The 15,914-nt window shown below is 45.0% G+C and overlaps 1 protein-coding gene across 4 annotated transcripts in view; it reads left to right on the forward strand.

Moving 5' to 3' along the window:
• IP6K1 (inositol hexakisphosphate kinase 1) overlaps positions 1–15,914 on the forward strand; it is a 42,983-nt gene that overhangs the window by 3,801 nt on the left and 23,268 nt on the right. Inside the window, exon 1 of one of the 4 annotated variants that reach the window (XM_075005438.1) lies at positions 2,397–2,720. The exons of the other annotated variants lie outside the window; for them this stretch is intronic. The gene's annotated coding sequence lies outside the window, so the exon portion shown is untranslated. Of the gene's footprint in view, positions 1–2,396; positions 2,721–15,914 lie in introns of those variants that run through there. 4 annotated transcript variants of the gene reach the window in all.

Here is a 15,914-nt window from a genome sequence, read left to right on the forward strand (position 1 = left end):
GGGCACAAATCCTCATCAGATACACTAACTAATGAAAATTCACCCTCTTCCTCTGTGTAAAGAGGGATCTGCACAGACTCCTCTCCCTCCCTGCTGTAACAATTATTTACCCTGGGTTTATTAGTAAACAAAAGTGATGTTAATTATAAAAGGTAGGATTTAACTGGCCATAAGAGACAGCACACAGAACAAAGTAGGTTACTAAGTTTGAAAAAAACAAACCCACAAGCTAAGTTTAATATACTAGATAAATTAGTTACATGTAGTATCTCACCCTAAAAATTGTTCGAATAATCTTCACAGACCAGATATCCTTCCAGCCTGGACCTAGTCCCTTCTCCCAGTTCAGGATTATTCTCTCTCCTCACCCATAAATAGGATTTGCCTAAGGCAGGAGTCCTTTGTGTGTCAAACCTGATGCCCCCTTCCCTTTCCCTTCTTGTGGAAAAGCACAGAATACGCAAAAGATTCCAGTATCAGGTGACATGGTCACATATTGTTTCAGAGCTAGTAGCCATTTCTCACAGGGTGCTTCTCAGGCTTACAGGAAAACCAAGTTCTCTCTTGCTAATGGGTCCATTAGCTCCATGTCTGATGTATTCATGGTTGTACCTGAAGGGCTATGCTCCTAAGGTTACCCTAATATAGTTTCTGTTTATTTACATTCACAAATACCAACTTGTTGTATTTGTTTGGCTTTAGTGAAAGTTTCTGTAAGTTTTGTTCATACAGAATATGTAACTGGTACCTGTCCAAGGTGGATCACTTTTTAAAGAAATGTGATTTTTAACTTAAAATGAATTTTTAAATTAAACTTTAAAACTAAATTTCAACTTGTCAACCCATCTTTAGGTTTAAATTTGGTATAATCTCTAAATAACTGATTCCTCTTTTTAAAAAACTCTTTAAATTTTAATGTTTTGAAAGCTACTTTTTTATACAGAATCAAGTGGAAAACATGTTCCTTGAACTTTTTGAGCTCAAGCTTTGTAACTGGCGCAATATCTGATGAACTTCATTAAGCATCTAGATAATTTTCAGTCTTCATAGTTGAGAGAATATTGGTGCTTTTTTAAAAATGTCAGTACTTTTCATTTCCATTGTTTAGAAAAGCTTTTTACTTATCTACTTTTGGTTTCAGTTTAGCACATATCCCTTAGTGTAGTTTTTGCAGTCTGTTCATCAGTCATCTTGCCTTGAGATTAGTATTCCCTGTGCTTCCATCTCTTTTTCTGTGTCCCTTGTTTTCTGCTTGTTGTGTCTGAAAGAATGCAACCATCTCTGCTCCCTGTCAGTAGCACATCATGAATGGCAGTGCAGTTAATCATGAAGTTCTGAACTCAAGGAGATTCACAGTTCCCTGAGATCAATACAAGTTGCTTTCGACATTCATGGCACAGCTGAATATCAGTTTTTTGGGTAGGGGGATTGTATTATCATGTGGGCCTGGGGTGATGAGCAATGGCTGCTGAACTTCTGGATGAGGAAGTCTGCATTTCTGGAACTGAATGCTGAGCTCCCTCCAGACGTGTGGCACACCACCTCCCAAATGAGAGCTGCCCTCTTGGTGGTGAAGTGTTTGGCAAACACAGCATAGAAGCTACTGACTAAACTATTACTGGTTGGCTGCAAATCAGTTTGGAGTCAGGGAGTCGACCATTGGGGCTGCATTAATGCAAGTGTGCAGGGCTAATAATCACACCCTGATGTTAAGGACCATAAATCTTGCCAGTGAGTGTGAAATAGTGCGTGGCTTTGCAGAAACAGGGTTCTGTGACTGGAGGGCTAAAAGCGTGAAAATCTAGCTTTTAGCATGGAACCACAATGGAGTACACCAATATGGAGGTATTGGAGAGGTAGCTGTGTTAGTCTGTAGCTTCCAGAACAACAAGAATACGAAGGGTTTCTTCTCTAAGGTGTTGCAGGAGCCTGTGGATCCCCATAGGAATATCAGTGCAGGGTTGTCCAGAAAGGAATATGGTGCAAATATTTAAGGAAACCAGCATGTACAGAAACCTGTAAGCAGGAGGCTTCTTTTCCAGACCAGAAAATTATAGTAAAGGATGTTGATGTGAGCACAGTGATCCTTCAAGACCAGGTGTACCCCTTAGTGCCATGGCTCAAGAAGCCTTACATGGGCAGCCTGGATAGCAGTAAGGTGTGGTTCAACAATCAGTTGAATGGATGCAGACTGACCATGGAATATGCCTTTGGCAGATTAAAGGTCTGCTGGTGATGGCTTTATTGCAGCTTAGACCTTAATGAGAATAATATTCCCGTAGTTGTAGCCATGTGTTGCATGTTGAACAACATTTGCCTGGAGTAAGTTGCTGAGGCAGAAAGCCTGGCTGCTGCTTTTGAGCACCCAGATACCAGGGCTAGTAGAGGGGCACAACCAGGGACAATTCAGATCGGGAAGGCTTTGAGGCAGAGCTTTGAGGATGGCAACTAGTAATGTCCAGGGCAAAGTAACATACTACAGTGCTTAACAAAATCAGGTTTTGCAAGGAAGCACTTGAGATTTTTGTGGGCTAGGATTCAATTCAAGCTAGCGATTAAACTGTGTATTGCTGCTGTCTGCTATCACAATTTGATGGAAACAGAGTTCTTATCATTCAACAAACTTTACTTCTTTTACACAAAAACCTACACAACCACAGACACGTGTTTGCTGGAAGGGAGAGGAGCTACTGGAGGAGGACTGACTTTCAGACCTGTGTGTAAGTCTAACTATCATTTGTAGAGGTATCTAGTGGTAGAGTGAACAGGAAAGTGAGAGGTCTCAGCAGAAAGGAAGGTGCAGGCAGAATTTGGGAAGGGCATTGGGAAGAGTTCTTAATGTACCAAAGGGGAGGGTGGGCATGCGTCTGCTGTGGGCGGGGGATTATAAGGACTGTAGCTTCTGATTTTGCAGCTCCATAACTTTAATCATTCTCTCCATTGTGTCCCTAGTATTGGTCTCATTTTCTTTTCTGTCCTGACTTTTGATTTTCTTCTACTGCTTGCATTCTGTTTTCTGCATCTGAGCATTGCATCATCTCCTGGAACATATCTACCTTGCTCCATCTCGGACACTTTCTTATCCAGCAGATATGTCTTGCTGATGTGTGTGCGTGTGCAAGGGGGGGGTCCTCTGAAGACCATGTCTGCAGAAGCGCAAGGAACACAGAAGCATGGTTAAGTACACACACAGCATTAAAGCAGTATCATAGAATGCCAGGACTGGAAGGGATCTTGAGAGGTCATTGAGTCCAGCCCCCTGCCCTCATGGCAGGAACAAGTACTGTCTAGACCATCCCTGATAGACATTTATCTAACCTGCTCTTAAATATCTCCAGAGATGGAGATTCCACAACCTCCCAAGGCAATTTATTCCACGGTTTGACCACCCTGACAGGTAGGGACTTTTCCTAATGTCCAGCCTAAACCCCACTCCCCCTTGCTGCAGTTTAAGTCCATTGCTCTAGCCTCAGAGGCTGAGAACAAGTTTTCTCCCTCCTTCTTATGACACCCTTTTAGATTCTTGAAAACCACTATCATGTCCCCCCTTAATCTTTTTTCCAATCTAAACAAGCCCAGGTCTTTCAGCCTTTCTTCATAGGTCATGTTCTCTAGACCTTCGATCATTCCTGTTGCTCTTTTCTGGACCCTTTCCAGTTTCTCCACATCTTTCTTGAAATGCAGCACCCAGAACTGTGCACGGTACTCCAACTGAGGCCTAAACAGCGCAGAGTGGAGCGGAAGAATGACTTCTCATGTCTTGTTCGCAACATACCTGTTAATGCATCCCAGAATCATGCTTGCTTTTTCTGCAACAGCATCACACTGTTGACTCATTAACTTGTGGTCGACTATAACCCCTAGATCCCTTTCTGCCATACTCGTTCCTAGACAGCCGCTTCCCATTCTGTATGTGTGAAACTGATTGTTCCTTCCTAAGTGGCGCACTTTGCATTTGTCTTTATTAAACTTCATCCTGTTTACTTCAGACCGTTTCTCCAATTTGTCCAGATCATTTTGAATTTTGACCCTATCCTCCAAAGCAGTTGCAACCCCTCTTAGCTTGGTATCATCTGCAAACATAATAAGCATACTTTCTATGCCAATATCTAAATTGTTTATGAAGATATTGAACAGTCCCAACATAGGCCGCTGCGGCACCCCACTTATTACACCTTTCCAGCAGGACTGAGAACCATTAATAACTACTCTCTATCGTAAAAATACACATCTAGAGTAATACTGATCACTTTCTCACTGACATGTGACATGTGCCAGTGAATCCCCCAAGCAGGGTGACTTTACCCAGGGGGGCATGGTGCATAAGGTCAATATTCTAAATTTTCCCCACCCTTTTCCCTCACATGGGAGTCATTGTACCATATATCTCACTCTTCAGGGTATATCTACTGCACACTTAACAGCTTTTGCTGTGGTCCCTAGGATGCTTGCCTTTGTGTTACTTTGGCCCCTGCACAAGTAATTGTGGAATGGTATGTGAGAGTGTCCTTCCATGGAGGGAAGAACAAGACAGCTCTGCTAACCTTTCAGAGTTTTCTAGAGATCTCTCTGGATCATTCCTGTGAAATCTTGGTATGCATCAACACCCTGCTCCAGTGACCTACTTAGCTGTGTGGGAGAAATGTCAGGAACTCAAACACAGGCAACCTTTAACCCTCAACCCACTGCCAGTTTTCACAAAGCACAGTCACTTACCAGGCATCTCTTCTGCTGCTTTTTTGCCGGAGTGTGACAGCCCAGACTGGCTAGACACCTCCAGGGTGGAGAATAACTTCTAAGTGGATGAATCTTTGCGTGGCCCCACCTGGGGCTCCATGTTGACAAAAGTAGGAGGCAGATGACATTTCTTCATCTTTTGGGTTAGGTTCAGTTTCTGCTGGTTTTAGCCCATCTGAGGTAACCAAAGGGCTGTTGGAGGTAGAGTCACCACCAAGGATTGTGTCCAACTCTTCAGAGAAATGACTAGTTTTCAGTACAGTACTGGAGTCTGGGTTTGTCTCCCTTGTATTCTGATATGCCTACCTCAGCTCCCTGCTTTTCACTGCAGTGTCCCTTGCTCGTAGCCCTTTTTGCACAAGTTTTGTGAAAACTTCCTCTGGCAGGAGCTCAGCTGGGACTGTGCAGCCTTCTCTCCCCAAAACTGAGCAGATCCAGTAGTTCATCGGTGCTCCTAGTGCTGTGTTGTCCAACACACTAGCCACTAGCCATATGTGGCTATGTGGCTGAGTGTGGCCAGTTGGCTTGAACAGTAAATGTATTTTCAGAATAATGTGCCTAGTTTGCTACAGTAGTATGCACAGCACTATAGTGGCCACTGGTTGGACACCACGGTCCTAGTGGAAGAACATTTTCTTAGTGGAGCTGCCATGGTCAGCTGGGAAGAAGTCAGTAAAGATCTCCAAGCTGAGCTAACAGGAAATGGAATTTCAAAAATTCCTGGGGGTTTAAAGGAGAAAGGGCCAACAGATGCTTGTTCAGCTGCAAGGCAGTGGAGTTGTCCCACAAAGCCCATCCTGACCACTCTGGCCAGTGCTACATGTTCTGAAGGCCAAGTGTTGTATGTACAGTGGAATTTGGGTAACAAAAAATTATGTAAAAATGCCATGTGACTATGGAGTGGTTTTGTTGCCAAAACTAAGGCATTTTGTCACCAAAAGTGGCATTGCCTTGTGCACACTTCTACTCTTTTGTTGTCAAAAGCTGCCTTTCAGTGAAAAATCTCTGCAGTGGTCTGTTAGCATCAGATTGTCACTAGGTTTCATTGATGTGGATGGAGGAGTTTGCATGTCTGCCTAAGCCAGCAGATCACAGACAGCACTTTGTCATGGCAAATGTCAAACACTGGGAGATCAGCCTTCTCTCTCTGTCCATTCTCTCCTTAGAGCTTGTATACGTGGGGAGGTAAGCCTGGGGTCCAGTAGTGTGTGAATGTGAAGTGTTACAGTTATCCTGGTGGAATGACCTATGTCGATGTTCTTATCTCAATTCTGGTAAGGTCATGTCTATGCTACAGACTTCTGCTGGGATGGTGCTGTTGGTTGGGTGTGTTGAGTGTGCAGGGAGGGCACTCAAGCTCCCTGATGAATGCTACTGAAAGACGACTGGGGGGGGGTGCATGCAGACCAGTGGAATGGACATGTGCAACACATCTCAAAAGCACAGGTATGAAAGGTCAGTAATTGTCTTCTCTGCCGCCACTATTTGGGATGTTGATCCGTTTCTCTAGATTAGCATTGGTCTGTTTTCTTGAAGCTTTTTAGGTAAGCCTACACTGTCTCTAAATGTGGGCCTAGTCTTGGGTTTGAATTATTATGTTTTATCCACACACACCTGTCTGACTCAGTTCAGTGAGGACTAAAGAGCCAGGTCCTAGCACCTGCTGAATCAGGTACAAATTGATCATGAGTCTTGCTGAGACTCTGCAGTGTGGACAGCTCAAGCTGCAGACCTGGGTCAGAAAGTCTGTGTAGTGAAGTATGGATGTTTTAGCACAGCTGTCAGATCTGGGCCCTTCAATTTTAAGTCCTAGGTTTACAACGCAGCGTGGGTGCTCAGGCATGGGCTTGGAAACACAAAGCCAACAAGCTCGGGTCTACTAGACCTAAGCTTATAAGGCAGTGCAGGCCTATCTCTTTTGGGGCTGAGTTACGTAACTTAGCCATCTGCTTCTGCCTAGTATGCTTCCTTCTAGAAAGTCTGTGTTCCCATTGTCAGGTCTAGAAGTATATTTTGAGGGTGTTCTCAGGACATTCCGCCTGGGAGAACTCTCTTCCTACAGACAAATGAGAATAGTTTGAAGTTATATGTCAAGGTATGAATTGCAACATTTCATAGCATTCTCCGTAGATTGGCAGGGAGAGGATTTGGAAGTGGAGCTTCATGTCAAGGAAATTCCTACCCAGGAAGTTGCCATTAAGCTTTCAAACAGTCCTTCCTTTCCTCATGTTGCTGTCCTGGGGTAGTAACTGGATGAAGGGTCACACTCAGGTGTTTCTAATGCGCTCATCACTTTACTATGTGAGTGCTGATGGATAATCTTGTTTTACTGTGTGCGTGCACAGGCCTGAACTAGTGTAAAATTTTTTTTGTTCATCAAAATGTATAGTTGTAGAGTCCTATTCCTTCATTGTAAGTATTGCAGTTTGTTTAATGAGGCTAATACAATGAAGCATGGGTGGTAGTTGTCCACAAAAATTAAATAGCTTTTCATTATCATGACTTTAAAAAAAAAAAAAAAGCTCACGTAGGATGTGATTAGGCTTAGTGTATTGCACAGCAGAATCAAGCACTGTTCCAGATCTCTTACAAGTAATTATAGTGGCACAGGCTGCCTTGCTTAGCATAGGTATAAAAATGGGAATTTCTGTTGCTCGAGGTGATACTTCTTTCTTTTCATTTTTCTAAATAACTGCACAGGATTTCCCTTCAAAGAATCCGCTCTGTAAAACCTTTAGGATGTGTTTAATTTCACAGCACTTAAGGCCAGAAGAGATCATCAGATTATCTAGTCCGATCTTTGCCACAGGCTGTGTGTAGTGTCACGCACCATTAATCAGGTGTATTTAAAGGAAAAAAGCTTTTCTGTGTAGACATAGTCACTCCTTATCACTGGACCTAAATTTGCAGTTTTTAAGTGTACATTTTGCTACATTAGGCTGATCTGACATTGCTGGTGTGCCAAGATATTACATAAAGTAATGAGCCTTGGCCCTGGAGACATGTTAGTCTGAGTTCTTCTGAGGAATCCCAAGAAGCAGTGGAATTTTGAGGAGAAGTTAAACAGCTGGGATCATGCTTATTTCTGAACTAATGATTGTTGTTACTAAAGTCCCCTGTAGCTAAAAGCCAGGGCACTATCATTATTATTAGTTGCTGTGGGCAAAGTTATTGGAGCCAAATGTTAAAGAAATAGGGAGGAGGAAGAAAAGGCAAGGTAGGGCTTGAAATTGCACTGATCTGTCTTGCTCTGTTTAGTCCTGTATTTTAAAAGATTTGCTAGATTGATGCATCAGTGGTATGAAGTCCAGCAATTTGGAATCTAACAGGATTAGAAATCACTGCATTCTAGCTGACAAGTGCATGTGGTATGTAATGCATTCATATTCCTCTGGAAGATCGAGAGATGACTGTTCAAAATCTTGTAAGCAGTGTTCTGTGACAAGATGGGCAAAGTCTTATCTTTCATTGGGCCAAGCTCTGTTGGTGAGAAAGACATGCTTTCAAGCTATATAGAGCTCTTCTTCAGTGGGAAATTTACGCAGAGTATAACTACACTATAAAATAGTCAAATTTGTCAAAGTTGAATTGGTGACTGTAGAATTTATAAAGTTGAAGTTGAGTGTCTGCACTTGCCCACAAAGTTGACTTAGTGTCCCCACTAATCCCCAAAGTTCAACTTTTGCAGCAGTGCATTGTGGGATTCTATCCCACAGTTCCCTCAACCCTGTTGCATTCTGGGTTATTTGCTGCTGCGTTTGTCGGAAAAAATTTCCCCGCAAGTGGTTGTGGGAGCATGATGTCATCTTCCCACATTGCATTGCCCTTAAGACAAACAGTCATATTTCAGAAGCTTCTTTCACCAGTGAGATACTGTTTTGTCATCTGAATCACGGAACTTTAACCAAATGTGCCCTGGTAGCACCCACTGTCTTCTTCCCAGGCTGCATTGCTCTCCTTCTCCTCCCTTTGAAACCAAAAGGCCAATTTTCAGAAGGAAATTTGGAGAAGTGGGGAATACCAGAGGGCAGTGGTGTCCAGTGGTTAGCATGACTCAAAAGAGAAGGAAAGAGAGTGTGCCTCACTTTCTAGTGGTTAAGGTCTCTTCTGTTGAAAATCATGTGAACCTTCAATCCCATAGTGGATTAAAGCTGGGTCACATGCAGCAAGGTAGGGAAGGAATGCCAGAAGGCTTATGTGTGTAATAAACTAACCACCTGTGTGAGAGAGGGAAGGAAGAGAGAGCACACAAACTCCTTTTAAGTTGGGGAGCTGTCAGCCCACATACTCAGGTATGTGTTTTCCAGATGTCTATGCCATGCTAACAGGAACCTCAGTTCTTTCCTGGGAAAAGGACACTTTGGGTGTGTCTATACTAGGAATTAACTGCGAAGGTAACTTTGAAGTAAATGGCAGAGAGTCTACACACCCTTTGAAGTAAGGGAAAGTGTGTGTATAGATGCTCAACTTGGAAGTAAGCAACTTTGAAGTTAATTTTATAGTGTGAGCCTTTGAGAAAACTACAGTAGCCAAATGGATCAGTAAAGGTGCTCCGGTAACAATCTATGAGCATTTCATGAAACCTGTAAATGTACTTGTGTTCAGTGTGGCTGGGCACCTGTTGTCCTGACTCAAGAATTATTCTGCCAGCAAATAGCAAGGGTGTTTTCCCTGTTCTGACTGTGCCATGCTAACAGGTACCTCAGTTCTCCCCTGAGTAAAGAACACATCTCACCAGGCAGGGCAGCAGGTCAGGGAGCTGTTTTCCCCCTGTGAAAATGCAGCAAACAGCACACTGCTGAGGCTGTGTGGCTTGGGACCCATGGGCTATTAAGAGGCTCCTGTTAGCATCATGCAGGCACCAGGATGAAGGGGGGCTAGCCCACAATATGACCATTTGTGGGGGTGGTCCCCCAAACCTTGGGAGCCAGTCTCTCCCCTCCAGAGGCAGCCAGCCCTCAAATCATTCCCACCTTTGGAGCCTTCACTGTGCACAAGAAAAGACATGCTTCTATCCACATGCACCTGTTTTTATTGGGACGGGGCTGGCTGGGTGGTGGGCTAAACCCCTGACTGCATGGCGCCTGGGGCGGGGCTGTCCCTGTACAAGTGTGAACCACAGAAAATAAATTTTTCAGCTCCTCGTACAAGCAAGATCCGCATAGCCTAGTCACACCATGTGGTATGGTTGGGTGGGCTGGGAGCTGGCCCACTGCATGGCACCTGGGGGACTAGCCATGTGGTGAGGGGGTAGCTAGACCCCGACTGCATGACAGCTGTTGGGGAGCAGGGCCTCCACATACAAATGTGAAGCACTGGAAAAAAAATCTCTCTCCCCTGCTGTTGTGTGCAGGGAAGAAGCCTTCCCTCCACACAGGACATGATGCCCTGCAGTCTCATGCACCGCTGTCTGGTCCTTACAGCCAAGCTGTCACATGCTGTGTTGGGGCGGGGAATAGCCTGCGAGATGAACTCAGACCCTGGCTCTCCTGATGGCTCCATGCTGATGCTCTCTAAAGTGGCTAGAGACGATTACCACATTGTTCATAAAGAAATGAATTTGAAATGTCGGGTTTCCTGGTGACCTGAAAGAACACCTTGGGGGGCATTGTGGGAGTTTCAGGGGCTAATAAAATGCATTTTAACTCTGGTTAATCTACACCATTTTAGCTTGACATTGCTAATTTGGCGTTTGAATAACTTCGTTGGAAAGTCAGTAGTACAGAAGTCAGCGTTCCAGCTGCTTAGAATCAACTTATTGAGCACTGGGGTGTAGACAGAGTTTTTAAAATAGACAAGAGAGCCTTAAATTTGACTTTCTCCTAGTTTAGACCAGCCCACGGTGTCACAGCTAAATGCAAGTGGCTAAGATATTTCAACAGGCCATTCAAGGCAAAGTGTTTGGTTAACACCATCCACCACAACTTCAGTTGTCCCACCATCCTTCCCGGTAAGCTCTCAGTAATATTCCACACCAGTATCAATTCATGGATAACCCAGTCAGTGGAGTTCTGCATATATCCACAGCTCCTTTGCATTTCACTGAGAATAGTCTCTTGAAATGTCAGTTAACTAACGCTAAAAACGTTCTGTTCCACTGTATATTTAGCTGTGACACTGAGTTTCCCAGACCTGAAGAGCTCTGTGTAGCATGAAAGCTTGTCTTTCTCTCCCCACCGAGAGTTGGGTCAGTAAGAGATTATCAAACCCACCTTGTCAGTTTAAAATCTTGTCACTTTGACAACAGTTTTGGTTCTCCCCCAAATCCCCCTGGTTCAATTACAGTAAACTCTCTCATCTGGTATTCATTCAGCCAGAACTCTCAAATATCCAGCACAAACATGCTGCTTTCTGCCCCAGAGCAGACGGTGTTCTCCCCCCCCCCCCCCCCCCGCGGCAGAACCCCACACCCTGGACCTGTGGGTGTTTCCCCAGGCCCGCCAGCAGAGCCATGCGTCCCCGGGTGTGCTGGCATACCCCCTCCCTGACCAGTTCCCAGCCCCATCCACCAGAGCTGCCAGAAGAGCCCCATACCCCGAGGCGGCTGAAGTTCCTCTGGCCCTGGCCGGCTCCCAGGCCTGGGGCTACTGGCAGAGCTCTGCACCCTGGTAGAGTTCCCTCAGCTCTGGGCCTGCTGGAGTTCCCTGAACGCAGCACCCCAGCCAGCTTCCTGGGGCTGGAGCTGCTGGTTGGGGCTCCACACCCCAGCCAGCTCACAGGCATTGGGGTGGCAGGGTCCCCTGCCCTCGTGCCGGGGATCCTGCAGCCACCTTTGCATAAGCAGCATATTTAAATATCTGGCAACTTCCTGGTTCCGGGGTTGCTGGATATGAAAGAGTTTACTGTATATAGTTTGAATATCTCTGTATCCTGTATGTAAGTGGTGTGAACGTGATTCATCTCAGGATATATTTACACAGTAATGTAGGCTTCAAATCAGGTGAACTGTGTCCAGGACCCATAGACTTGTCTACACTGAATTTTAACTCTAGGCTAAGGATTTTCTGACCCATGCTCAAACCCAGTGCTCTGGGATTCATACTGCAGTGCACAGACCTGGGTCAGATGCCTCCCACCTCCCGTGTCAACATTCTGGCCTGGTGGTTTTCAAGGTTTTTGAGCTGTGCCCCATTTTAGTTAAAATCTTTCGTTGCACTTGCTAGCCCGGATGGAATAGGTGAACACAGCCCCAGCTTGAGAACCTGCTCTAGCCCTACTGTGGGGAAAATTCTACTATCCAATCTGTTTCCCAACTGTGGTTGTTGCTACTGATGGGACACAAGGATCCATAAGGAGGGCACAAACTACCTAATGAGCTCCTTTTGGTAGCTGTCCCAGTAGCAGGATAGTTGGGGAAGGCTTTGTACTGAACTGCCATCTAATGCAAGAATTGTCCTGAGTCACACTGGCAGGAAATTGCTCATGTGCACCTGTTTTGAGGGTAACTAGGACATCTGTCTCCCGGGCTGTCAAACTATTAAACTGAAATTCTTCCGTTCTTAATTTGTAAAGTGGGACATTCAAGGAAGGCATTTTTAGTTGTTCGTTTAGTTAGTGTTTTGTCTATTTCAAAACTTGACATGTAGGTTTTCAAGGAAAAATGAATACATCCCTCTCCCAGCCTACCTGCAGTGCAGTGAGGTGCATCCCAAGGGCATGGGGTTCTGTGTGTGCCAGCACCCCACAGGATCACTTATCTCTGACCCTGCCACGCCTGAGAAGTCAGCCTGGAGGGAAGTTTTGGAGCTGACATCCACTTACTGCCCTCATAGTGCATGCTGCCCAGGTACTCCTGTGCATGCAGCCTTGAGGGAAGTGGGCAGGAGCAAGGACCAGGGAACAGAGCAGGACTAAGTGACTGCCCTACGGGGATGGGGAGTGGCAGAGCTCCTGGCTCAGTACAGCTGGGATGGGAGGTGGTGATGCACAACAGATTGGTAGCCAGAAGCTGCTTCTGCATGTCAGCTTTGCAGTGAGGAGAAGGTGCAACCACTGCCAGTGTTCAGCAGGCAATGGGTTAACCCTGATGTGAGTTGGTGCCCTTTACAAAGGGAGGGTATTGCTTACCTTGGTGATATTGAAATAGACTGCACCACATACTGTCAGCATAGAGAGGACTAAGGAAGTTGTCCGAAGGAACTCTAAAATAAAGCTGGAAGACTTCCAGGCCAAAGTCAAGTTGGGGCCCCGTTCACTGAGGTCTCAGCTTAGCAAGGGGGTGGAGTTCTTAGTCCTGCAGCATCCTTGAAACATAGGTGTGAACCCTGTGATGACCATGTGCCTGCTTTTCAACTGGGAGGTCCAGTCAGATTTGGACCCCTCCCCCCCGATGTCTAGTTACTGGAAATGGAGAGGCAGCAGGTCATCACCTGCACCAACCACTCAGCTGGGGCTGCCTCCTACCTACTGTATAGTATATCCTATTGTACGTGGTCTTGACAGATAAAGAGGAATGGATGAAAGACCTAAAAACTTAATGGTAACGTAGATACAGGTGATCACGACATGCACATATTTGTAATGTGTAAATAGAATAAAGTCTTGACCTAGTACATGCTAGGAGTGTCAGAAAATTAAGGGAAGCAAAGGGCGCAAGAGGAAGCTATGGCCTTCAGGGTTAAGGACAATGAGAAGGAGTGTTTGAAGTGTACTGGGGGGAAAAAAGAATCCTAACAATGGTATTGGTCCACTAAGATGGAAATGGTGAATTAATAACTCAGAAAAAAAAACCCATAGTATTCAATAAATACTTCTGCATTTGGGAAGGTGGGGAACAGATGATGTAGTCTCATCATATACTATCTCCCTTCCACTTTCATCTCTGGGGGATAGTAAACAGAAGCTACTACAGTTGAATATTTTAAAATCATCAGATCCAGATAACTTGCCCACAAGATTTTTAAGGGCTGAGTGAGGTGTTTGGTGGACTCTGAATATTGATTTGCAGTAAGTCTGGGAGCCCTGGGGGGTTCCTGAGGACATGAAGAGAGCTAATATGCACATTTTTGAAAAGGGTAAAATGCACTGACCTGAGTAATTAAATGCCTGTTAGTCTGACATTGATCCAGGTGCTTTAATGGAGCAGCTAATGTGAGATTTGATTAATCAAGAGTTATAAAGAATTATGTAGTCAATGAAATCAGCATTGAACTCTCAGCTGCATAAGCATCCATAGCCACTACTGCTGAAACGCCCCATCCATCCCACCTTCCTTGGCCCAGGGAAGAGTCTCTGGCTGCTAAACCTCGGTGGCCCATCGGTCTGATGTGGATACAGCTATTGAGGCTTCCATTTTCAACTTGTCCAATGTCAAGAGCCTACAGCAGCAGAAATGAGGGATATGAGTTTGGAACCGCCCTTAGCTTGTTGGCTGGCCTTATTACTGAGTGGAAGAAACTGCAAGACCATGTGGTGGTGAGGTTCCCATGCCCTGAGCTTTCATTCAGATCGATCTGTTCAGAACCATGCGCATGGGCTGCTTCCGGGAAGGGCAACATTCATTCCTGTTTTGTGTGTGTACGCAAACTGCTTGCAGTTACGGTGATTGGGAATGTTGCCTGCTGGCAGTGACTTAATATATATTATGAATCACATTGCAAATGCTCATTGCCTATAAAACGGGATTGAAGCATTAAACAAACCTTGTGAAGTCTCTACAAATGGATCAAAGTTGAAATAGGAGGATGTTCCCCCATTTCACCTATAGGGAAATGGTTACTCTGCTGTGAGTTGCCAAGGCTACCTATTGAGTCAGCAGGAAGCAGGATTTGAATTTGAGAGTTCCTGATTTGAATCTCTTGCACCACTCGCTTCCTGCTGCCTCCATGCGCTCAACTTTAGCTTTGTGTTTTAGGGCAGATGTTCCCAAAGTGTGGTCCATGAGCTGCGTTCAGGTGGCCCACAGATAGTTACTTCTAGGTGTGCAGTTGGATGGCTGCACATGAGAATGAAGGGCTGCCCACTTAATTGGTAGCTTGGCGGTAAGGCTTCACTAATTGGGTTCCTGGATCCTCCCATGCAAGGTGAGGTGGTGATCCTGGAGGGAATAAGAGATAGATAGGAGGAGGCAGTGGGGTGAGGTGGGGGAAATAAGAGGTGAGAAAGGACAGTGTGGTTGTGGTGGCCAGAGAAAGGTAGCTTTCCCCAGCTCCAGGACTGTGACTGCCAGGAAGAGACCCCCTCCTTCCCAGCCTCAGCACTGTGGCTGCTGGGGAGAGAGCTTTACTGCTATTAATTGAGTTATGTGCTTTTAGTTGTAGAGCAGAAAAGCATTAATAATTAAGTTTTTTTTTAAAGCACTTTTATCCAACGTGCTTTACAGTAGTTTGCTAATGGTACAACTACATTTGGATAGATCATTCAGTAGTTTGCTGAGACCCTCAGCAATTTCCAAGTACTCTGTGGAGAGAGGAAAAAAAAATTGGGAGGCACTGTTTTAGGATTCCTGTTCCAGCTATGCCAGTGTGTCTCTCTAAATGCCTTGAGGTGTCCATCTGTTCGGCTTGTGCTTTTTGGTATACTTGTCAATGAAATACATAAGCCATTAAGATCAGGTTTAAAATGGATTACCCATCGGCATACAGGTGTTAGAATCTTTGTTAGAGAATCAGTCCTGAGGTCTATGCTTTCCATTTCTGATGTAGAATAGTTTTGAGGGCTGCCTTTTATACAAGCTGCACTCCATACAAATTAGGAAGGAAGATGACTTACAGCTCTATTTTGCAATAATTAGGAAGAGGCCTACCTCTGTGAAGGCCACAGTGATGAGTGGGGCCTTAAGGGCACTACTATGACACAAGTACTTTGAGGTGGAAGGAGTTGGAATCAGTGGGCTAATGCTGTTAGAGCTCTGGGGGAGGGGGTTGTTTTCAGGCATTCTTTCCCCCCTCTCCATTCAGCTCACACTGGCATTTTCTCCTGTTTACACTAAGGGCAAAGGGGATTTCACCCCACTGCCCCCCAAAGAAAGAGAGTGTGGCTAGGATCCAGCAGTTTTTCTGAGTGGGAAAACAAGGGTATTTCTTCAGGGAAGAAAAAAAAGATACTTGTTTCAAAACTTTAGATGTGGTACAGCTTCAATCTTCATAAGAGAAAGCTTATACTCCTGATGCAGGAAGCAATTGTGCTTAGAACTCAGTTGTAAGCATATGAAGAACATTGCCATGACAACCACCTAG

The sequence above is a fragment of the Carettochelys insculpta genome, chromosome 11 (assembly GCF_033958435.1).
Source record: "Carettochelys insculpta isolate YL-2023 chromosome 11, ASM3395843v1, whole genome shotgun sequence".
In the NCBI taxonomy this organism is placed as follows: Eukaryota; Metazoa; Chordata; order Testudines; family Carettochelyidae; genus Carettochelys; species Carettochelys insculpta.